This window comes from Dama dama, chromosome 16 (genome assembly GCF_033118175.1).
Source record: "Dama dama isolate Ldn47 chromosome 16, ASM3311817v1, whole genome shotgun sequence".
NCBI classification, from domain to species: domain Eukaryota; kingdom Metazoa; phylum Chordata; class Mammalia; order Artiodactyla; family Cervidae; genus Dama; species Dama dama.
The window spans coordinates 41144430-41170165 of NC_083696.1; the positions used below are offsets into that span (position 1 = coordinate 41144430).

At 45.2% G+C, this 25736-nt stretch overlaps 1 protein-coding gene across 2 annotated transcripts in view; it reads right to left on the reverse strand.

Moving 5' to 3' along the window:
• Window positions 1-15815, reverse strand: part of SLC39A14 (solute carrier family 39 member 14) — a 48879-nt gene extending 33064 nt beyond the window's left edge. For both annotated transcript variants that reach the window (XM_061163922.1, XM_061163923.1), the window contains exon 1: window positions 15664-15815. The gene's annotated coding sequence lies outside the window, so the exon portion shown is untranslated. The remainder of the gene's footprint in view (window positions 1-15663) is intronic.
• Window positions 15816-25736: the final 9921 nt, after the last annotated feature.

Below are 25736 nucleotides of genomic sequence, written 5' to 3' on the forward strand. Positions count from 1 at the left end.
CACAACTAACTGACTAACATTACTACTATAGACATCCTCTAGTTTGGGTGATTCTCAAACCCAAACAGAGAGGGGGGGAAAAAAAAAGACAGATATGAGAAGTCTTGTGGTAGCACTATTCACAATAACAAAAACTTTGGAAGCAACCCAAGAGCCCATCAGCAGGAGAGTGCGTAAATAAACTAACCGACTCTTACAACAGAGCAGTACACAGCATGAATCAACTGCGGCGGCAGTAATGCCAAGTGTATATCACAAGCTTCCGATGACTGCTTTTTGAATGCTACTTGCTCAAGGACAATTCATTCTTCAGGACTTCTCCTCAAGATGATCTGGAAGGAAGGACTGCCTGAATCTAAAGACAGGGAATCTGAGTGAAGGAAACGCTGGAATGCTGGTGGAATAAAAATACTAAAATAAAATCAAATCTCTTAACCAGATTTCAGCTTCCTCTGGGCACTTATCCCCAAACTGTCACAGTCCCTTCTCTCTTTTTAAAGTATAACATACACACATGTAACACACCCAAGTCTTAAAAGTGTACAGCTCAATGAAAGTGTCATTTTTTAAAAATACAAATCTGATCACAGCATTTTCTTTGCTTTGAACCCTTGATGGCCTCCCAGCACAAGTGAAACCCTATCTGGGACTTTGTGGCAGTCTGGTAGTTAAGACTCCACGCTTCCACTTCAGCGGGCATGAGTTCGATCCCTGGCAGAGAACTAAAGTCCCACGTGGTACACACTGCAGTCAAAAACCAAACAAAAACAAGTGGGATCAAATCTAAATCCCTTTTCCTGGCCTAGAAGTCACTGTGAGATCTGGCCCTTGCTGACCCCAACCTCATCAGGATCCAGTACCCTTCTTTCTGTCCCTTTAGCACATCAAGAGCATTCTTACCCCAGGGCCTTTGCACCTGATAGTCCCACTGCCAAGAATGCCCCTCCCCTAGATCTTCATATCAAGTCTCAGGTCAGATGTCACCTCCTCAAAATGGAGGCCCACCCAGTTTTAAAAAAAAAAGCCTGCTCCCAAGGCATTCAAAGTCCCAACACCCTGTTTTATTTACCATATATCACTACCTAACAGAGTTTTCTTTCTTTCATTTTGTTTACATGTTTATTATCTGTCTCCTCCTGCTGACTGTAAACTCCACAGTAGTGGAGACACACTCGGCCTATTTTCTTTCCCGAGCCCAGAGAGGCCAGTGCTTAGCACCCAGACAACCCCCAAAGAATAACTTTTTTCTTGAATAACTTTTTATTTTTTTTAAATTATTGATTGGAGGATAACTGCTTTACAACATTGTTCTAGCTTCTGCCATACATCAACATGAATCAGCCATCAGTGTACGTATGTGCCCCCTCTCTTGAACCTCCCTCCCATCTCTCTCTCTATCCCACCCCTCTAGGTTGTCAGAGAGCTCCAGGTTGAGCTGCCTGTGTTATACCAGCAAATTCCCACTGGCTATCTATTTTACATTTGGTAACGTACACGTTTCAGTGTTACTTCTCCTTCAATTTGTCACCCCCTCTCCTTTCCTCCATGTCCACAAGTCTATTCTCTATGTCTGATTCTCCATCCCAAAGAATACCTGCTGAATGATGTGTTAATTCCCCATGCCCCTCCTTGTTGCCGTGTCCTCAAGTTTAGAACCCTCCTGTTCTTTGGTCTCAACCCCCAGTTAAACTACTATTAGCAATTTGAGGGGGAGGGACACCCCCTTCTGCAGCATCAATAGAGCTGAAGACACCCCCAGAGAACCAGAGAAGTCTATCTGGAGTTGGAATATTAAAAAAAAGTAAAGTAAAAAAAAAAAAAAGAAGAAAGAAAGTAGAACATCAGGTGGAATGGAGGATCCAAAAGGAAGGTGGGGGGAGAGGCGCAGGAAGCCAGCCTTCCTTCCCCACCCCAGCAGCAAATGTGCCAAGGACAGGCCACCATCTGATCACATGGCCAAGAACCCCATGTTAACTTCTCCCCAAGGCAGACAGAGGAAAGGAAAGGAAACCCCCAAGTACAGGTGGCTTCTGACATTTCTCAGCTGGTCATGGAAACTCGAGTCTCGTCCTGTGGCTCACTTTTTGTGCCAGCTGCACACATCCTAAAACACAGTGGGGAGGGGCGGTGGCCACTGCCGCCAAGAGGAGGGACTGGTGTGAGCAGCCAAGGTCAGAGGCGCAATCTGGCCCGCAGAGCCACGCGCACCATGGTTTACCCACGGTCAAGGCCTCTGCTGTGGGAGGCACCCCTGGAGGTCAGGCGGCGGCTGAGGTGGGAACAGGAACCGGGACAGAATCTGCTGAGAGCTGGTCAGGCTGCCCCTGAGGGCACTCTGGCTAGTGGCCCGAGTCTGGGGGAGTGGGTGACTTTGTACATTTTGTGCTTTGCTGGGAACGGTGATGAGAAAACAGTTGTAGTTTGCTACCCCCTGGAAACTCCTCAGCGGCCTGGTATCCTGAGGACTTGCCCAGCCTCTCAGATAGGAAATGGTCAACGCTGAAATCTACAGACACTGATCAGTGTCACTGGCGTGTCTTCTGGGATCAGGGGGAGAGGTGGGGAGGGAATCCAGGGCCTTCTACCAGAGAAAGCTGGGCCAGCTCCGCTGCCGGCCAGCACAGCTCCACCTCGCCCCAAGCCTCTCGTACTCTGTGCTCTGAGAAGAGCAAGTCCCCAGGGCTGGCTGGGAGCCCTCTGGTTTCCAGGAAAGGAAGAGGGTAGCCGGCAGTACAGCTTGCTCCCTGGGACTTACATGGCTTCCCGACTAGCAGGACACATGCTCACCTCACTTGCCCCCCGCACAAACCAACTTTTCAGGTGTCCAGTAAAAATGAGATTAAAACAGTGGGTTTGGGTTCTGGCCTGCCCCCTCACCCCAGCATTGAGAGAGCAACACAGAAATTTTGGGAGTCACAGAACATGGGGTCATAAGAGTAGGACATGACTTAGTGACTAAATAACAAAATCAAATATATCCCACTTTTCTTATAAGGTCTCTGCTTTTAGTAGCATACTTGGAAAACCCTTTGTCACCCTGAAATCATAGAAATACATACCTGCTTTTTTCTGGCATTAAAAAAAATTTACATCTCTAATTTATTTAGAATTTAATTTGACATAGTGTGAGAAAGAGAAACTCACCTAAACAACAACAAAAAAAAGGAGTTGGCTAATTACCCCAGTGTTTTTTAATGAACGGTCTATTTTCCCTATAAACCTCAACAGTAAAGTCGATAAAGATAAGAAACAGGGGTGAAGTCAACGACATCCTTTGTGCAAAGAAAAGTCACAGGGGACTGTTCTGCCAGAGCGTGGTTAGGGTGCTGTTTCCCATTCAGAAATTTAGGTTCAGAGATCACGAGAAGGAAGTCCTACTTGCCATGGACGGCAGAGCAGAAAGATCCGCTGAAGAGAGCCCGGGTTCCTGCAGGCTCTCTGAGCAGGAACCCAGCCTCCCTCTATGGCTAATCGCCAGACGCTTTACATGCTGTTGCCTAAACTAGCCTTGTTGGACTCTGGTATTTGCATCTGAACACTCCTGTAACTCATCCACAATCCTTTCTTCCCTAATTTTATACCAATAGGAATTGCTAGGATTTACTGTTGCCAGGCGCTGTGCTAAGCAATTTGTTTTCATTAGCTCATTTAACCTTCTCAATAACCTTACTAGGATAGATTCTACAGTACTTCTCTAATAATAAGTAGCAATGGCAGCTTTTCAGAGTAGAAAAAGATACTACATTAAATGCACACATCACTGAAACACCTCTCTAGTTCAGAAACATGAAAACAGAACAAAAAGGCATTTTAAAACTGAGGAATGGAAGTACACATTCAATAACAAGTATCTATCAAGTACCAACTGTTGTGGGCACAGGGAATACAACAGTGACCAAAAAGACAAGAATCCCTACCCTCTTGGAGCTTGCTCTAGTGCAAGGCTCATAGTAGTGAAAAACTGCAAGCAATCTAAGCATACAATAGAAGGGAATTGCTGGGAATTCCCTGTGGTCCACTGGTTAGGACTCCACACTTATGCTGCCAAGAGCGCAGGATCAGTCCCTGAAAGGGGAACTATGATCCCACAAGCTGCATGGTACAGTCAAATTAAGGGGGAAAAAAGGGAGGGGATTGCTAAAGAAAAGTAATCCACATAACAAAATATATAGTTCAAGCACAGAGATTCAGAGCTTAGGCTCCATGTGCAACAGACCTCAGAGTAGATCCTGAAATACGCATTTACAAGCTTCAAGTCACAACATCAAGGAGACTTCCTACAGGAAAACAAAGCTACTAACAGTCTCCCTTGGAGCAAATGAGAAAACTGAGTAAGATGCTAAGTATAAATACAATGCTGATATATAGTAATGGTTCAATAAATGTTAATATTCAGGAAAATAATGACATGGAAAGACATCATATGCTAAGTGAAAAGAAAAAAAGAGGCTACAAAACTCTATGTAGAGCAGAACCTGTTTTCCTTACAAAGTATGCATTCGCAGAAAAAGATGGAAAATATTTAACAAGTTGCTAGCTCTTGGTGGTGAGTTTAATGGTGACTTTTGTTATCTTTTTTTACTCTGTATTTCCTACAATGAACCTGAATTACCTTAAGAAGAAGGTTCAGAGGGTTCTCTGGTGGCCTAGTGATTAGGGTTCCACGCTTTCACTGCCGTGGCCTAGGTTCAATCTTAGGTCAGAAACTTGGATGAAGCCAAAAAATAGGAAGAAAGTTCACTTTCGAGTTCAATTAGGAAATAAGGAAAGGCGTAATGATGACCAACTGGAAGGCAGTTCTCTCCCCTTTTTAAAAGACCTTCACTTAAGAGCCTGACAATGGATTCCAGCCCTAATCTGCATGGGCAGGACTTCCCGTGTGCCTCGTCCCCTAACCTGGGTGCCCCCAGGAGCAGAGTCTCACCATGGTTCTTCTGAATCAGAGCATCCTGGGTGAGACCCAGGTAACTGTACACACAGCTCTGATAGATCAGCCTGCCTCTTGTCTGGGGCACTGGTCTGACATTCTGGTCTAATCAGGACTGCTGGACTAGACAGACTAGCTATAATATCCTGTGATTTACCCAAACTCTTTGAAGTCAGTTCCCCCTCTCTGGCCAACGGGTACCACCGTTTCTGCCCTGCCCTTCCTACAGGGAAACTAATCTTCAGTGAGAACTCCTTGCACAGAGACAAATCATTGGCATTACAAAGAGTCTAGAATGTAGGGACTCTGAGGCCAGAGTCCTCAGTAACTGATACCCACCTGGTTCTCAGACGTGTAGCACCGTGAGGGAAGCAGGCGACCTGAGGCTGGGCCCTGGTCTCCCCAACAGCCAGGCCTGCCTTCTGTCTTTAAAAACAAATCTATCTTTTTTTTTGCAGTTCTGAGAACCAGAGTTGACAAAGGACAGTCCCCCATCCTGAGTGCAGAGGGTAGACTGCGTGCGTGGGTGCTCAGTCACTCAGCCCTGTCTGACTCTGCAACCGGCTGGACTGCAGCCCGCCAGGCTCCTCTGTCCATGGGACTCTCCAGGCAAGAACACTGGAGCAGGCTGCTGTGCCCTTCTCCAGAGGATCTTCCAAACCCAGGGCTCAAACCTGCTGTCTCCTGCAACTCCTGCACTGCAGGCGGATTCTTTACCGCTGAGCCATTGGGGAAGCCCAATGGGCTGAATTCAGTTCAGTTCAGTTCAGTCACTCAGTTGTGTCCAACTCTTTGCTACCGCATGAGCTGCAGCATGCCAGGCCTCTCTGTCCATCACCAACTCCCGGAGCATACCCAAACTCATGACCATTGAGTCGGTGATGCCATCCAACCATCTCATCCTGTCGTCCCCTTCTCCTCCTGCCCTCAATCTTTCCCAGCATCAGGGTCTTTTCCAATGAGTCAGCTCTTCGCATCAGGTGGCCAAAGTACTGGAGTTTCAGCTTCAACATCAGTCCTTCCAATGAACACCCAGAACTGATCTCCTCTATGATGGACTGGTTGGATCTCCTTGCAGTCCAAGGGACTCTCAAGAGTCTTCTCCAACACCACAGCTCAAAAGCATCAATTCTTCGGCGCTCAGCTTTCTTTATAGTCCAACTCTCACATCCATACATGACTACTGGAAAAACCATAGCCTTGACTAGACGGACCTTTGTTGGCAAAGTAATGTCTCTGCTTTTTAATATGCTATCTAGGTTGGTCATAACTTTCCTTCCAAGGAGTAAGCGTCTTTTAATTTCATGGCTGCAATCACCATCTGCACTGATTTTGGAACCCAGAAAAATAAAGCCAACCACTGTTTCCACTGTTTCCACATCTATTTGCCATGAAGTGATGGGACCAGATGCCATGATCTTAGTTTTCTGAATGTTGAGCTTTAAGCCAACTTTTTCACTCTCCTCTTTCACTTTCATCAAGAGGCTCTTTAGTTCTTCTTCACTTTCTGCCATTAAGAGTGGTATCATCTGCATATCTGAGGTTATTGATATTTCTCCCGGCAATCTTGATTCCAGCTTGTGCTTCCTCCAGCCCAGCGTTTCTCATGATGTACTCTGCATATAAGTTAAATAAGTAGTTTGACAATATACAGCCTTGATGTATTCCTTTTCCTATTTGGAACCAGTCTGCTGTTCCATGTTCAGTTCTAACTGTTGCTTCCTGCATACATATTTCTCAAGAGGCAGGTCAGGTGGTCTGGTATTCCCATCTCTTTCAGAATTTTCCACAGCTTATTGTGAGCCACACAAAGGCTTTGTCATAGTCAATAAAGCAGAAATAGATGTTTTTCTGAAACTCTCTTGCTTTTTCTATGATCCAGAGTATGTTGGCAATTTGGTCTCTGGTTCCTCTGTCTCTTCTAAAACCAGCTTGAACATCTGGAAGTTCACGGTTCACATACTGTTGAAGACTGGCTTGGAGAATTTTGAGCATTACTTTACTAGCGTGTGAGATGAGTGCAATTGTGTGGTAGTCTGAGCATTCTTTGGCATTGCCTTTCTTTGGGATTGGAATAAAAACTGACCTTTTCCAGTCCTGTGGCCACTACTGAGTTTCCAAATTTGCAGGCATACTGAGTGCAGCACTTTCACAGCATCATCTTTCAGGATTTGAAATAGCTCACCTGGAATTCCATCACCTCCACTAGCTTTGTTTGTAGTGATGCTTCCTAAAGCCCACTTGACTTCACATTCCAGGATGTCTGGCTCTAGGTGGGTGATCAAACCATCGTAATTAACTGGGCCATGAAGATCTTTTTTGTACAGTTTTTCTGTGTATTCTTGCCACCTCTTCTTAATATCTTCTGCTTCTGTCAGGTCCAAACAATTTCTGTCCTTTATTGAGATCTCTAGTCTTTCCCATTCTATTGGTTTCCTCTATTTCTTTGCATTGATCGCTGATAAAAGCTTTCCTATCTCACCTTGCTATTCTTTGGAACCCTGCATTCAAATGGGAACATCTTTCCTTTTCTCCTTTCGCTTCTCTTATTTTCACAGCTATTTGTAAGGCCTCAGCCATTTTGCTTTTTTGCATTTTTTTTTTCCTGGGGATGGTCTTGATCCCAAAATCCACGTCTACCCCAAAACCTCAGAATGTGACCTTATTGAGAAATACAGTCTTTGCAGAAATGATTTACGGATCTAGAGATGAAGTCACCATGGACTTTGAGTAGCCCCTAAATCCAATGATTAGTATGTTTACAAGATAAAGGAGAGGGAGATTTGGACACAGACACACAGAAAAGAAGACCACGTGGAGATGGAGGCAGAGAGGAGAGTGATGCTGCCACAAGCCAAGCAACACCTGGAGGCCCCAGAAGGTGGAAGAGCCAAGGAAACATGTGCCCCAGGAGTCTCTGGAGGCAATGTGGACCTGCTGACCCCTTGATCTCAACCTTCTGGCCAGAACTGAGAGTAGATTTCTATTCTTTTAAGCCACAGAGTTTGTGGTCATTTATTAGGACGGTCATAGGAAACTAACACTTAGATGCTGGAATTAAGGCTTGATATCTTTTATCTGGGGCTTCCCTGGTGGCTCAGTGGTAAAGAGTTCACCTGCTAATGTAGAAGACCCAGGTTCAATCCCTGGGTCACGAAGATCCCCTGGAGAAGGAAATGGCAACTTACTCCAGGATTTCTTGCCTAAGAAATCCCATGGACAGAGGAGCGGGCTACAGTCCATGGGGTCACATACAACAATATTTTATCTGAAACTCTCTTGCTAGAGTTGGCAGAATTCCAAGATAGGCCTCAATGACCTTCTCCTTTGTATATGGGCAGGAGCTGAAAATATGAGATATCACTCCTGTTATCAGGTTACATTATCTGCCAAAGGGATTTTGTTGGTGTCAGCTGACCAAATCAGTTGACCTTAAGACAGGGAAATTGATCCTGTAGACTCAGAACTAATCAGGTGAGCTCTTAAATGGGATCGGCTCCTCCTGGCCCAAAAGGGTTTGAACCATGAGAAGGATTCAACATGAGAGAATGACTCTTCCAGTGTGAAGGTCCAGCAGACACCAAGTAACCAAGGGATCCAGGAAAACATCACCATCGACACCATGAATGCCTTGATATGATGCTCTTAAAAGGATGCAACATCATTTTTATTGATATTCTTGCTAAAAATGCATGACCTTATCCTAAGGGAGAAAGATATGGGATGGTTACAAACTGGAGCAGAGAAATGACAACTAAATGCAACATGGGATGGCAGACTGGATCCTGGGACAGAAAAAAGATGTCAGCAGAAACAGTGGTGAAATTTAAATGAGGCCTGTAATTTAAAGTTTTGTGCCAATGTTGATTACCTATTCTTGATGATTATACCACAGGGTGAGGGGATATAAAGGAACTCTGCTACATAATTTGTGACTTTTAAGTCTAAAGTAAGTTGAAAATTAAAAGTTTACAATAAAAGGAAATAATTGAGCAGAGTAACAGAAGTTGTCTTACAGCCTCAGGATTACACCTTTTTCTCCCATACTTTATACTTTTCAGTAAGTATGCATTACTCTTGATAATCACAAGAACACAAGGTTGGCTGGAGTAAGTGGACTGATAACAAAGGATGTCGATTTGGGGCCAATGGTGTTTTTCTGGAAAAGAGCAGGCTGACCCCAAAACAAGGCTGAAAAGACCAGCAAGTCTTTGATTAACAGCTAATACCTACCAGAGAATATTGGTACCTTAGACCCCAGAACCCTGGTGATCCAGGAACATACATCTTAATGTCACTATTCATGGTCTTCCTCGATGGGGAAGTAAAAGAAGTATGTCTGCAATGCAGAAGACATGGGTTCAGTCCCTGTGTCGGGAAGATCCCTTGGAGAAGGAAATGGCAACCCACTCCAGTATTCTTGCCTGAAAAATCCCATGGGCAGAGGAGCCTGGGGGGCTACAGTCCACGGGGTCACGAAGTTGGACACGACTGAGCTTCTATGCACACACACATCATTACTCACACAGCTCCCCTGGCAGGAGCCCCCGGCTCACTGCCACCTCCAGGAAGCCTTCCCAGACCACTCCTGCCCCCCAGTCACCTCACCTTCCTTCCACTGGCCTCTTTCAGTGTCTCTTGGCTGTTCCACTCAACGGAGCTTAAAGAATGCCACAAATAGCATGTGAAGCTTCCAACAAGTACTCAGCTCATCTCAACACATATTTTACAAGCCTCTTTGGAACAGAAACAGTGTTTTGCCTGTCTTCACAGAGTGGGCACTCTCTTAGCTGAGCTCTGCTGGCTGGGCCCATCCCTGCAGCAAAGAGGCCCTCTCTGTTGTCACTGTCCAGGATTCATTTACTGAGAGTCTGCTGTGCCTCTTTTCAGACTTCTTTATGCCAGTTCTGTTTGGTTTTAAACAGTAACTGAAATAAAAATGCAGAGAGGAAAACTTTTGATTTCTACAAAAATGAAACTAAGTGCTCTAGAATGGCAATTCCCAACATTGTGGTCTTAGATGACACCTGGATACACTGAGACTGTGTGAGGAGGCTGGAGAGGTAAAAACTAGTTTTATTAGAAAATTAAGATGTTAAAAGCTTTTTCACTCTCATTTTTCAGAGGCTATGTGAAGTATGATGAATGTGTGCCTGTGTAGTTTTCTGAAATTTCCAAGGTAGAAGTTTAGGGTATAAATAGGTGTCTTTTCAGAGATTAACTCAGTTTGTTTTCAAGACTTCCACTGAGTATTTACCAGCAAAATTATGCTATACCTACTATAATCTGTTATATCTAATAAATCATTATTTTGAAGTCCTGAAGATGTGCAAAAATGTATAAATAATGCCACTGTTCTGACTTTTTGGAAGTTATTTCCATAAAAATATGCATTTTATGTTACCATGTAATTACCTTACTTCTATTAATTTAAATGAATAAACAACTTTTTAGATTTGCTTTAATTTTTAACATGGTAAATAACAGGTTTAGCCAATAAGTGGAAGACTAAATTAAGGAATCCTAGGATCAAAAAGTTTGAGAACTGCTCATCTTGAAAAATGTGTTACAAATCGGGGGGGGGGGGGGGGAATTAAATTCAGTTCAGTTCAGTTGCTCAGTCGTGTCCGACTCTTTGTGACCCCATGGACTGCAGCACACCAGGCCTCCCTTTCCATCACCAACTCCCAGAGTTTACTCAAACTCACGTCCATTGAGTCGGTGATGCCATCCAACCAGCTCGTCCTCTGTAAATTAGGTGTGTGCATTCAAAAAGCAGGATTCTGCACGTGGACTGATTTGCAAATGTCTTAAATTCTTGCTCTATAGTTATTTTTTAAAGGAGACGAATTAACAGATCTATATATCCTGTCACCCAGCAATCTCACTTCTGAGAACTTCTGTAGTATGCACGTAGGAAATGCCATTGTAAAGTTAACCCCTGTGGCCCTGCACACACTGACAAAATACTGGAAACAACCCAAACTGGGGGAGAGAGGGAAGCAACATGCGCTGGTTTAAAACTACTTCGCTTCCCTCTTCTGAAATAATATGCAGCCATAGTAAAAGTGCTTCCTGGGTTGATAGGGCAAGATCCAGAATAGTTGCTAGGTGAAAAAAAGCAAAGTGCTAAACAATGCCTAAAATGCTAACTTAGAGCATTTCTAAAAATGGGATGGGGTAGGCAGAGGTGAGACTTTTTACTGTACTGGGTGGGAGTTTGTGGGGGTGCAGTTAATGTATGTGTAGTTGCTTTTTAAACTTTTTTATCTTTCTAATCTTTGAACTATGGACTATATAGCATAGAAAAAAATTTTTTCCTGTTAAAATTTTTTTCTTCCGTTTTATTGAGACATAATTCACATATGGTAAAAAAAAAAAAAAAAATTGTAATAAAAGAAACCAGAAATCACAGGTCATACATGCAGATGTGATTTTTATATACAATTTGCAAGTGTAATTAGCAGACCTAGACCCAAAGACAAAGCCTCAGCCCTAAATCAAAGTTTTGGCAAATAGAAATATATATGCACACAGAGGTTGTGGAGAGGGGGAACTGGATCAAGGGAGTCAAAAGGTAGAAACTTCCAGTTATAAGATAAATAAGTACTAGGGAAGTAATGTGTAACATGCTAAATATAATTAACACTGCTATAGGTCATATATGGGGGTTCCCTGGTAGCTCAGCGGTAAAGAATCCGCTTGCAATGCAGGAGATGTAGGTTCCACCCCTGGGTTGGGAAGATTCCCTGGAGAAGGAAATGGCAACCCACTCCAGTATTCTTGCCTGGGAAATCCCAAGGACAGAGGAGCGTAGTGGGCTACAGTTCATGGGGTCACAAAGGTTGGACCCAACTGAGCAACTAAACCACCACTAAACTTTCATATGTGAAAGTTGTGAAGAAAGTTAAATCCTAAGACTTCTTATCACAAGGAAAAAGAAAAAAATTTTTTTTCTATTTCTTTAATCTTTTACCTCTGGGATGATATATGTTCATTAAATTTATTGTGGTACTCATTTCATAACTGTATATAAATCAAATCATTATGCTGTACACCTTATACAGTGTTGTCAGTTATATCTCAGTAAAATGGGAAGAAAAAAACGCATGCACATGCTTTTAAGAAAAAATGAACTGTTAAAACATCCCCAACTTTTAGCTGACATTTTAATTACTAACACTGCTAAGAGCCTCAAGGGACCCAATGGTAATAAATTCAAGACAGTCACATTCTCATTCCCCCAAAGCCCAGAACTGTCCCAGGCCTGAGGTTGGAGAAAGGTTAGGAGGCCTGATAATGCAGTCAGATTGGAGGTAGGTAAGTTGGTTTCCCATGGACGGACATGCCCACAGTTCTGTCCAGGCTGATTCTGTGGCCACCTTCCCTCCCCGTGGGATGGTCCACAGGGGTCTCTGCCTCTTCTTACCCAGGGGCCAATGAGGAGTCCCCTCTGGGAGCCTTGATGGCCACAGTAAGTGTGAAGAGAGCTGGGCCTCGGAGACCTTGTGGTGAGGCTGTCCTGCTTGCCCCGGACAGCGCATGAGGCCCCTGGCTGGTGCAGACTCTGGACTCCTTATCTGGCAGGCAGGCAGCCAGCCCGCCAGCCCGAGTTCAGAGAAGTTCCACTGTAGACATCCAGAGAGTCCAGGCTAGGGCCCTAGCAGTATGACCCTTCCTCACTCACTCCCCATCTTCCTGTGTCGCCGAGTCTGGAAGAAGGAGAAGGGAGAAGAGTCCTCCAGAATAAATTTCTATCCACACAAGCCGAGAACTCCCGTTCCCCAAATAAGCACAGGGACAACTGGCTCCTTCTTCTTCATGTTTTCAAGGAAATGTCTGAGATTTCCAGCAGTTTTATCATCACACTTACGAATAAAAGTTGCACCTCTTTTTCTGGCAGGCTACAGTCCACGGGGTCACAAAGAGTCGGATGCAACTTAGCGACTGAGAACGCACGCACGCTGGCCCTATCGAGCCTCTTGGCCAGCAGCAAGTAATGTGACTTGGAAACACCAGTTAACCTCCCTAGATCCAGTTTCTTTAACTGTAAAACAAAGGGCCTAGAACTCGAAGATTTCCAAAGTCCCTCCAGTTCAATATTCTATCACCATCGGCGATTCCGCAAAAACGCCTAAGCGTTACTTTCTTCAGGCATCAAGCGCGAAAAGGCTGGATTATTTCGGAGGTCCCGATTTCCAGAAATATACAGCTATTCACGGCACTAATTCTTAGATCTCAACATCCCGTAAATAGTGGACCCAGATTGAGGGCTCCTCCTGGAACTGAGGTGTAAACAGGTAAGGAAAACAGGAAGTAGGTGGAACAGTTCTAAAACTGAATCCAGTCCGATGACCGATCTAGCGCGCGCATGCGCAAACATGCGCGCATGCGTGCAGATACACACACGTCGCTGGTCCTTTCCGCCTATTACCGGTCCAGAAAAGCAGTGCTTCCATTACCTGGAAGAATCAGCATAGCTTGCAAAACTAAAGGTGGGGAAAAAAAGGTTCTGTGGAAGTGTGAATATGCCAATGCCTGGCACGCCCCAGAAAAGGCGCCCACCCAGAAAGGTACGGAGGCTGCCTCCGCCTTCCCGAGATGAATCAGCCTGAAGCCAGGACTCACACTATTCCTACAACCCAAGCCACCTATCAGCTCCTGGGACCCCTAAACCATCCACTTCACCCTAGAGAAGGTGACAATGTTGATTCAGATGAGTTAACAAACCTCTACTATGCTCCAGGTACAATCACGACATGACGCACAGCGGTGAGGACCGGTCTGCAGAAGAAATGTCTCCTGCTGGAGAGTGATGGGGCAGGATTTGAACAGATTTATGTGGCTCAGAGGGCTCCCCAGGTGGCTCAGTGGTAAAGAGTCCGCCTGCCAATGCAGGCGAAGCAAGAGACCTGGGTCTGCTTTCTGGATCGGGAAGATCCTCTGGAGGAGGAAATGGCAACTCACTTCAATATTCTTGACTGAAAAATCCCATAGACAGAGGAGCCTCTTGGGCTATAGTCCATGGGATCACAAAGAGTCGGACACAACTAAGCAAGCACACACGCATGTGGCTCAAAAGCCGAGAACTCTTCTGCCACCTTGTACCATCTCTAGTAGAGTGCTATCTTCTCTGAACTTGACCAAACACAACAATGACCTCTCTTATGTTGCTACCTTATTCCTCATGTAAGGACGGATATTCTTTCTCCCTCCAAGTGGAGCCAGGAGCCAGATCAGATCCCATACCCTCTTTGTACTCTCCAGTGGCCAAGCGCAGAGCCAAGCACAGAGCAGGAACCGCATATTTACAAACTGAAGGGATGAAATCCTGAGAGTCACGGGGCTCTGGTACCTCAAGGCAGTGTTCTTGCCTAAATGACAGGGCCAGGCATTCTGTCTGGTGCTCTCTAGTCATACCTGCAAACCAGGAAGTGTACCGCTACATAGTGCCTATCACAGTTTATGAAAAACTCACCTCTGAGCATCCAACAGGAGATGGACTGTGTGGGTTTTAAAATTTCACCTACTAAAGTTATGATTCTCGACATTCCTCTTACTTCATCAAGTTTCTCTCTGTTTTTATGGCTCTTGTTTTAAGGGTTAAGGATTCATTGTACATGCTGTGGATAAGAGACCACAGATCTAATCTGCCCTTAGCACTGACTCCTTTCACAAGACATGGGGCAAGTTAGGAGCAGAGGTGGGAGAGAGGCCAGGTAGCTAGGCCAGTACTCACCAGGTTACCACCGCTTTGCAAGCGGGAGACCTAAGCAGCCTGGGGGTCCTAGGAAAGAATGACTCCAGACAAATCCCAGCCCAGGCAGGCTCCAGGAGGAGGGGTCAGGTCAAAGCTGCTCCTACCCCCACCCTATCTTAGGTTCCCAGGAGAGAAGTCAGCCCCTCACCAAATCATGCTCACATGCTCAGGATACCCAGACCCTAGCCGACTCTAAATCCTCCAAACGGAAGCCACAACCCAGAGCAGAGGAAAATGTGACTCAACTGGACCTCCGGATCACAGGGTATGACTGCTTAGATGGTATTCTGTCCCATTGCTCTAACCCACCAAGAGAGGGCAGCCTGCGCCAGACCACCTAACCGGTCGGTAGGAACCAAAAATAGCTAAAAAGCCATGCCCACAGGATGAGCCAGGTCAGTTAGTCCCTCCTTTGCCATTCTTCAGCTCCTGCTCGGGGCCAGTTGGAAGGCACCGGGCTTTTGTCTTCAGCTACAAGGTGGTCTGGCCAGGTGAAGTGGGGGACTCAGCTCCTGGAAAGCCAAGGCTAGATACTACTGTCCCATCAGAGCCATCCTGAGAGCTGCCCACCAGATTTGCCAGTCCACTCTCTGCTTTTCTCCGTGCTCGAGTCCATGGGCTCCAGGACACCTCTCTCAGCCTTTCAGTGCGGCTACCGACATCCTCTCTGGCGCCCAGATCCCGCGCTCTCCAGTCCAAGGGGCCGTAGCTGTACCTTCCCCTCCCTCGCCACTGAGGAACCCTCGTCGTGGCACCGCGGCCAGTTGGCCAGGTGTCGCCTCCATGCAGCGTCCGGGCCCGCGTGTGGGTCCGCCCGAGCGACTTCCGAAACCGCGGCTGGGCTCCGGGTCCTCGGAGCAGCCGTGCCCCCGCCCCCACTCGGTGACCCCGAGCCCCGGAGGCGCACTGCTCCTCCGCGCGATGCCCCATCCCCGGGGCACAGAGCTGCCCCTCCCGCATGTCCTTACCCCCTCACCTGAAGCTGGGCCGACGCCACCTGGCCCCGCGCACCCTCACAAGCCAGGTCCCCCGGGCGACCCGCAGCAGCAGTGGTATAGGCAGCGCAGCTAGGTCGGCGTGCCCGCGCAGGCAGCCCGCGCGCCCTCAGCCCCCTGCCGGCGTCCTTCCTCGGCGTGGCGCGCATGCCCCGCTATATACCCTGCGCGTCACGGCCGGGCCCGCCCCCGCCCTCGCCCCGCCCCACCCCACTGGCCCCAGGGCTTGCCACGTGGGCTCCGGCCGGTGGTAGGGCGACTTGTGAGTGCTCCCTGCCAGCCACCCGCTAGACCCGACCGGAGCTTGGCTTGCCCAGGCTTGCCAGGCAAGCCAGCGTCTTTCCGCGCCTTGGGGCCTGAGCTCGAGCCCCTAGCTCGCCGAGATCCTAGCTCACTTCCTAGCTCTATCGGCTTCATCTTCTAACCCTGCTGCAAATTCCATTCATCTTTCACTGAGGTTTCCTCGGGAAAGCGCCCATCAAGACCTTTCCCTCCTTCTGTGGGAAGCTCTCATAACCTGGTCTCCATCCTCTCGGAGTAACACTGCCACCCACCTAATGTGTGTGTGTGTGTGTGTGTGTGTGTGTGTGTGTACCTTAACACACCTGATTAATATAAAATATGCGTGTGTACCTTAACACATCTGATTAATATAAAAAGCTGCTTTTTCCTCCCCAACTCGATTCTGAAATACTCTTGGGGGTGGGGGGAACGCATCCATTGGTAATAATGTTTCTTCTGCATTTCGCCACCAGACAAAAGAACAAAAAATTCCTGTTCAGGTTCCAAATACGCCGTATCATACTCACTTTTCCAATAAGATGTCGCACCACTCTACCAAACTGATCAGACTGAGAAACCATATTGCTAAACGGAGGCTGGGAGGAATGTTAATTTTTGTGTGAGGAGTGTCCTAGGACTCTTTTCTGATGTGAAGCAGTTCTATTGAGATGGATATCTAGCCTCGGAAATGCAAATTTCTTGAAAAAATAAGCCACCCATTAAACTCCCATTGTTCTAGTCTGCTGGACGTCATGATTATATCCTCCGCAGCTAGGCCGGCTGCCACCTGTGTCAAGGGGACCCAACGGAAAGGCCTTCCAAGCAGAGCTGCAGCCTGTCAGTACCCAAGGCCCTGTGCCAGCTCAGTGACTTGCTCAGCAGACGCCAAGCGTCTCTGAATTTGCACAGAGAAGGGGAACCGCATCCCACCCTGCAAGTCCTGGGGAAAGGAAGTCCCAGGACAGCAATGCTTGTGATGAAAGGAAAAGGAGACAACCCCTGCAGCAGACGGCAGGAAGAATCTGGGCCTCAGTGGCAGCCTGTTCCTCCTTTAGAGGAGGGTAGAGAGGGAAAAAGAGAGAAAGCACTGAACCAAAGCCAGAGCAGGCCAGAATGTTTATGCCACTTGAAGAGACAAGCTGGGCTGTGGGGTTTTTCTGAAATTTAATTATCCTTACCCTGCAATTATAGTGCTCCAGTGGAGTTAAGGGGTGGGGTGAGACTCCTCTCATTTCCCAAGAGACTGCAAAGTAATGGTATCCCTGCAGAATCTCCTTCAGAGCCCCTTCATCTCTGTAATAATCCTTTATGTTTGTCTTCCCTGGTTAAACTCAAGTATTTTTCAGACATGATGTCATCCATTTGGGACTCTCAACCCGATCTCCAGTGGGTTGTCAGAAATGGCCCAGTCTCTACCACGCCTTCCTTTTCTTGAAGTTCTGAAAGAGGAATGTGAAACTCACCCAGTGATTAAGTAAAACAAGCATGCTTCTAACACACGGAGCTCTGAACAGTTTGAAGCCCATAAATACATATTACAGAGAGGTGTTACACTGTTCCTAAAATTGAAGTCTCAAAGCAATCCCCATGGCTCTTCCAGGCAATGTGTCAATAGTACAGGCTGGGGGGAAAGGTACATGTCACAGAGACTGGAGGGGAGGGAGGACACTGACACCCTACCACAGGGCCTATCACAGCATTCTCACTTGTTTGCAACCAGCAAGGAGCAGAGCTGCCAAAGTCCACCAGAGCTGATAAGCTATCAGTAATCCATTAGGGAGTTCAATTAATTATTAACACAGCTAAAAATCAAAAGGTCTTAGCTCTACATATCCACCCACCTACAAAATTCTTTAGGTATATTCAAAGTCCTGCCTTCCTCACTCAGTCTTTCCTGCCTAGTGCCAGATGTGGAGCCTCAATTCTCCCTTTCTTCCAAATATGCTCCTTTTTCCACTCATTCCCCCATTTCCACTTGTTAAAATTCTAATTCTTCAAAGCCACCACTTCCATTCAGAAAGCTTGATTCTCCTGAAGCCTATTTGATCTACCCTTTCAAAAAAAATTTACTGTAACCCACTGTAAAAAAATATTTTGCACTGCATCTTCATTACAAATAACATAGCAAACAAAAAATCTTAAAAAATCACCTTAGCATATGCAATGTACTGATATTTCAATTTTTTAAAAAGTGGTTAACAAACCCAGTAAATGGATTTCATTGGACTGTAATTCACAGAATTAAAACATTTTATATGGTTTATGGTACTTGCTCCTTGGAAGGAAAGCTATGACCAAACTAGACAGCATACTAAAAAGCAGAGACATTTCTCTACCAACAAAGGTCCATCTAGTCAAAGCTATGGTCTTTCCAGTAGTCATGTATGAATGTGAGAGTTGGACCATAAAGAAAGCTGAGTGCCGAAGAATTGATGCTTTTGAACTGTGGTGTTGGAGAAATCTCTTGAGAATCCCTTGGACTGCAAGGAGATCCAACCAGTCCATCCTAAAAGAAATCAACCCTGAATATTCACTGAAGGCCAGATGCTGAAGCTGAAGCTCCAGTACTCTGGCCACCTGATGTGAAGAGCTGACTCACTGGACAAGACCCTGATACTGGGAAAGATAGAAGGCAGGAGAAGTGGAGGACAGAGGATGAGATGGTTGGATGGCCTCACAGACTTGATGGACATGAGTTTGAGCAAACTCCAGGAGTTGGTGATGAACAGGGAAGTCTGGTGTGCTGCAGTCCATGGGGTCAAGAGTCAGACATGACTGAGCAACTGAACTAACTAATGATACTTGCTTTTCCTCTTAAAAAGTATTTCATTTCCATCTCTAACCTCTATATTGGGCCTTAATCTGTCTTGATTACCAAAGATTTCTATATATACCTGCATCCTGTAACATCTTGCACAAAACAGATGCTCACTAAATATTAGCTGGATGAATGGCCAGCTCACTAAAAGTTTGACACTGGGCAATATTTAAGGAACTAGCATACAAATCTGACATTAGCAAGACTGCTATTTCCCTTTTGACAAGGTATCACAGCTGCTTGCCTTTTCAAAGGATATGCAGGCAGATTTCTCAAAGCTGAAGTGAGTAGGGAAAGAAGTGGCCTTGGGAAAGAAGCCAGGGAAACAGGAGCCTGGCCCAGGGAATATACAAAGTGAGACTGGGCACTCAGAAAACCAAAGCTGGTTCTGTGGTATACTGACAAGGTAGACAACGTGATCAGCAGGGTAGGGCAAAGATCCCCTTTCCAACCCCCAACTATCAGGCCAGCTCTAGAGAGACCGAAGAGAAAAGCCAATGGCCAGGTTTCTAAGGGGAAAAAAACATGTCTTAACAAATTCAAGAGGATCAGAAGGAATGTGCAAGTTCTAGTTTACCCAAAATCATACCAGAGGACTAGCACCCTACACTCCTGTCAGCCAAAAGAAAACATCCTTAGAAGGCTTATCAATCATTTCCATTACCATTCGATGGTTTCAGCAGACAGACAACTGGGGAAAAATGACACTTGGTTCAGGAGCAAGTTACCTATAGGAATTTATCCTTTTCATCTAAGATAGCTAATTTGCTGGCATTTAATTGTTTGAGGGACTGAACTGGGTATTCCTTTACAATCCTTTTTATTTCTGTAAGGTCAGTGGTCCTCTTTTTCATTCTTGATTTTAGTAATTTGAGTCTTTTTTTTGACAATCTAGCTAAAGATTTGCTAATTCTGTTAATCTTTCTGAAGAATCAACTTTTGGTTTTATTGATTTTCTACATTGCTTTTCTTGGAAGGAAAGCTATGACCAATTTAGATGGCATATTAAAAAGCAGAGACATTACTTTGCCAACAAAGGTCCATCTAGTCAAGGCTATGGTTTTTCCAGTAGTTATGTATGGATGCGAGAGTTGGACCATAAAGAAAGCTGAGTGCTGAAGAATTGATGTTTTTGAACTGTGGTGTTGGAGAAGACTCTTGAGAGTCCCTTGGACTGCAAGGAGGTCCAACCAGTCCATCCTAAAGGAAATCAGTCCTGAATATTCTTTGGAAGGATGGATGTTGAAGCTGAAACTCCAATACTTTGGGCACCTGATGCGAAGAGCTGACTCATTTGCAAAGCCTCTGATGCTGGGAAAGATTGAAGGTGGGAGAAGGGGACGCCAGAGGATGAGATGGTTGGGTGGCATCACCGACTTGATGGGCAGGATTCTAAGTAAACTCCGGGAGTCGGCGATCGGCAGGGAGGCCTGGCGCACTGCGGTCCGCGGGTCGCAGAGCCGGACACGCGGAACGACTGCACTGACTGAGCTGCATTTCCATCCTCCGTCTCATCCACTTCTCTGGCCCTTGTTGTCGCTGTTGTTCGGTCGCTCAGGCGTGCCTGACCCTTTGTGACCCCACGGACTGCAGCACGCCAGACCTTCCCTGTCCTTCACCATCTCCCAGAATTTGCTCAAACTCACGTCCACTGACTTGGTGATGCCACCCAACCATCTCATCCTCTGTCCTCCCCTTCTCTTGCCACCTTCTATCTTTCCCAGCATCAGGGTCTTTTACAATGAGTTCTCTCTTCCTATCAGGTGGCCAAAGTATGGAGCTTCAGTTTCAGCATCAGTCCTTCCAATGAATATTCAGGGTTGATTTCCTTTAGGATTGACTGGTTTGATCTCCTTGCAGTCCAAGGGGCTCTCTAGAGTCTTTTCCAATACCACAGTTCAAACAGAATCTATTCTTTGGCACTCAGCCTTCTTTTTGGTCCAATTCTCACATCCATACATGATTACTAGGTACTGAGCCTTATTAGAAAATGTTAGTTTGGTCCTTACCTTTGAATGAATGTTTTAGCTGGGAACAGCGTTCCAAGTTGACACTGAATTTTAATATTATTATTCCTTTTGTCTTAAGTATCTGTTGTGGTTGATAAGAAGTCTGCTGCCAATCTAACTTTCTTTATATGCAATCTCTCCAGTTGTTTTTAAGATTCTGTCTTTGGTGTTCTGTAGTTTCACTACAGCACATCTAGGAATGGCTGTGCTTTTCTTTACTCTCAATTAATTTTTTCTGGTGGAGGATTCATATTTGTCTCTAATGCTGGAAAATCCTGTATCTACCATATTGTGTGACTTATTCTATTTTAACCTGCAGCAACTCCTATTTTACCTTCTCATTCTCTCCTGTACCTTCTCTTCCATTTGTTGTTTAGTTGCTAAGTCATGTTGGACTCTTTGTGACCCCATGGAACCTGCAACACACCAAGATTCCCGGTCCTTCACTATCTTCTGCAGTTTGCTGAAATTCATATTCACTGAGTCAGTGATGCCACCCAATAATCTCATCCTCTGCCGCCCTCTTCTTTTGCCTTTAATCCTTCCCAGCGTCAGAGTCTTTTCCAATGAGCCAGCTGTTCTCATCAGGTGGCCAAAGGACTGGAGTGTTAACTTCACCATCAGTCCTTCCAATGCAATCCAGGCGACTGACCATTTCTTTCTGCAGGGCTACAGGCTCTCAAGAGTCTAGGCTAATCTTCATGATAATTTGTCAGCATGTGGTCCTTCCACATGCTAATAATACGAATTCAGGCTGCACATACCTGTCTGTGGTCCAGGCTTGGGGATTTCTCATCAATGTCTTTGCCCTTAGTTTCTTCCTACTGCCCTTGGATGGTCAGCATAGACTTTCTACTCCCCTTGCAGGCTCCAGCTGTCTTCATCCAGAAGAATTCATTCCAGCAATCCTGTGCCTCATAGGGTCTAAGGTTGCATCTTCTATCCTTATGTGAAATGAAAAACCTCAGCGCTCCCATCCCTGCATTCTGTCCATAACCCTGGGAGCTATGTTGACATCAACTATAACCACAAAGGTCCGGATAGCCAAAGCTGTGGTTTTTCCAACAGTCAGGTACAGATGTAAGAGTAGGACCATAAAGAAGGCTTAGCACCAAAGAATTGATGCTTTTGAACTATGGTGCTAGAGAAGACTCTTGAGGGTCCCTTGGACATCAAGGAGATCAAACCAGTCAATCCTAAAGGAAATCAACCCTTAATATTCATTGGAAAGACTGATGCTGAAGCTTCAAAACTTTGGTCACCTGACACGAAGAGCTGACTCATTAGAAAAGACACTGATGCTGGGAAAGATTGAGGACAGGAGGAGAAGGGCATGACACAGAATGAAATGGCTGGCATCATCGACTCAGTGGACATGAATCTGAGCAAATTCCAGGAGACAGTGAAAGACGGGGATGTTTGGTGTGCTCTTCATGTGGTTGAAGACAGTCAGAAACGACTTGGCAACTGAACAACATAACCACTCTGGCTTCCCTTTCTTTCTTCTGCCTCAATTATTTTCCTTCCTTCCTCCTTCCCCCATCGTCATCTCTTCCCTTGTTCCATTTCCCCCAAATCCAGATAATTAATGTAAAAAAAAAATTTTGTTTTCTAAACATTTCTCAGTATGGTCAGCTCACTCTATTGCCAGAAGTCCCTCATGTTCCCAGAAGTCTCCCGTACTCACTTTTCCCTTGGCCACATGGCGCAGCTTGTGGGGTCTCAGTTCCCTGACCAGGGCACCCAGGGACTGAAGCCCAGTCAGCACAGTGAAGGGCATCCCCGGTGGCTCAGCAGTAAAGAATCTGCCAGCAGTGCAGGAAACACGGGTTCAATCCCTGGGTCGGAAGATCCCCTGGAGGAGGGCATGGCAACCCACTCCTGTATTCTTGCCTGGAGAACCCCACAGACAGAGGAGTCTGGCAGGCTACAGTCCATGGGGTTGCAAAACAGTTAAGACATGACTTAGTGACTAAATAACAACAGGAGAGAGAAAGCACTGAATCCTGATCTCTAGACCACTAGGGAACTCCCACCCTAACTCATTCTTTTTAAAAAAGTTATTTTGTAGAGCACATTTTTAGGTTCACTGCACAATTTGCAAAGGTTAGATGTTTCCCATATACACAGCCTCCCCCATTATTAACATCCCCCACAAGAATGGTGCTTGTGTTAATTACAGTTAGTGAACCTACATCAACTTCTTGTCATAATCACTCAAGGTTCAAGGAACATCAGGCTTCATTCAGTGTTTCACATTCTATGGGTTTGGACAAATACATAATGACATGTATCCACCATTACAGTATCCTACAGAATAGTTTCCTTGCCCTAAAACTGCCCTGCCCATTCATCCCTCCTTCTCCCCAAACCCTGATCCTTTTACTGTCTATAGTTTTTGCCTTTTCCAGAACGTTACATGGTTGGAATCACACAATATGTTTTAACACTTTCAGATTAGCTTCTTTCACTTAGTAATATGCATTTAAGTACCCTCCAGGTCTTTTCATGGCTGTGATAGCTCATTTGTTTTTAGCAATGACTAATACTCCTTTGTCTTCCTGTACCACTCACCTACTGATGGACATCTTGGTTGCTTGCTTACAAGTTTTGGCAATTATGAAGGAATAAAGCTGCTATCAACATCCAGCGCAGGTTTCTGTGTTGACGCAAATTATAAACTCTTTTGGGCAAATACCAAGCAGTGTGACTACTTCAATCATATGATAAGGGTATGTTTTGATTTGTAAGAAACTACCAAATTGTCTTTTAAACCAGCTGTACTATTTCGCATTCCCTCGGGCAACGATGAATGACTGAATTCCTGTTCCACATCCTCCCCAGCATTTGGAATGGTCAGTGTTTTGAATTTGGACCATTCTATTAATAAGAGGTGTGCAGTGGTATCTCATTTTAATTTGTAATTCTCAAATGACATATGACGTTGGGCATATTTTCATATGCTTATTTGCCAACTGTATATCTTGGTGAAATATCTCTTCAGGTCTTTTTGCCCATTTTTAATCAGGTTGTTTTCTTACTGTTGAATCTTAAGAGTTCTTTGTATATTCTGGATAACAGTCCTTTATCGATGTCCTTTTTTTATCCTCTGACGCTCCTCACAGCATGTAGGACTTCCCTGACCAGGGCTTCAACTTGAACTCCTACAGTGGAAGAGCAGTCTTAGCCACTGGGCTGCCAGGGAGCCCCTCAGATGTGTCTTTTGCAAATATTTTCTTCTAGTCTGTGGCTTTTTTTTTCTCATTCTCTTGAATTTCCTCATTTTTTTAAAAGAGAGAAAGTAAGTCTAGACAGGGAAAAGTAAGACACTCAGAAAAAGCTAGGTTTAGGGGAAAAAAAAAAGAAAGTAGGGTCTTTCTCCAATTATCCCAAATCACTGAGAAATTTCAGGCACAAGTTATAACATTTTCAATATGAAGAGTTAGTCATTTATAAAACTACTTCCCTTTTCATACCATTCAATAAAGTGCTGCTCAAGTAAAAAGAGGCTAAATTAGATTATTTTAAGGATGAGTTCAAGAAGCACTGAATCCCTGAAGATGGAGTTTCTAAATAAACAGAACAGGATGCAGTGGTGAAGCAGGCAGTCAGGGTTCTTTGGGAAGGCACTTAAAAAGGCTACGGACACGCCATGAAGCACAGCAGAGAAGGACAAGCACCAGGAAAAGGCAGGAGGGAAGGGCCGCCCTCAGCAGCTGGCTCTCACTCAGGCTGACGGAAATTCTCTGATGGGGAGAGAGCTTTGAAAACAAGACAGAACACACACACATACACAACACGTGCCTCATTTGTCCCAGAAGATAGACTATTAGTATCTTCTTCAAGAAATCTTACTGCCAGATTTCAGTGAAATTACCTGAGTACCAATACTGCAGCTGCCCCCAGCATGCCCAGTAACAAATTAACAACTCTACCAAGTGCTACAGGTTTATGAAGAAAAAGAACTGTATCACTACCATATGTCAACATTATTACAAACGCAACTACACATATATACAAATTTCTTTTTATTTTCCACCCCATGACCCAGTCATTTCACATTAAGACTGAAATAACAAGGAAAGAAAACCAGGAGGAAAAAGTGAAGAAATGTTTATGCTATCTCAAGTATTTGTCTTTTCTGATTATCTAAGAGAAATGAGAATTAGGAAATCTAACTTCAAAAGAAAAATTCAAAATGCTTCCAAAGAGAACTGGAGAACTGTTAAGCCTAAAACCAGTGACCCAGTGTGCCTGATTCTGCGGTGTTTAAACCCCAGGTCTCAGCCCTTCGCTGTCCCTCACTCCACATGCAGCCGGAAACGCACAAGACCACCAGCCCCATGGCTGCTCAGCCTCTGCCTCATGCAGCAGCCAGCGCAATGCTAGGTTGGTTTTCTTCATCTAAGGAGTTTTAAGCTAAAGTTTCTCTTCTCACACACTGTCATATAGAATGAGAATTTCTGCGTCGTCCCTCCCTGCCACCACACCAAAAAATATATTAATAAATAAAATACACACACAAATAAATACAAATTCAAAAATATTAAATAAAACTGGCTTTTAAAAATCTAGATAAAACAAGGTAAGACTGAATTAGCCCTGAAGGGACTGGAAGATTTTTAAACAGCGGAAAAATAAACACACACACACGAAACACTGAAACCCGCAGGCATAGTGACAACTCTCTAAACTGAAACGTCTGGACTTTGGAAGGAGGGTCATGTTTCCCAAAGCCAACTTCTGGAAATCTTAATGCAGACTCAGAGAAATTCCTAACAAAATGAGCTAGCAGCCGGGAAGAGAGTATTGAGCAAGGAAAGTGAGTAGTTCAATTTGCAAACATATCAACAGAAAAGAAAGTGACATACCGCAGAGAAAGGGTCAAGAAAAGCTCATGGCCTGTCATGAACCTTCAAAGCTGTTGAATTTCACATGTTCTGAT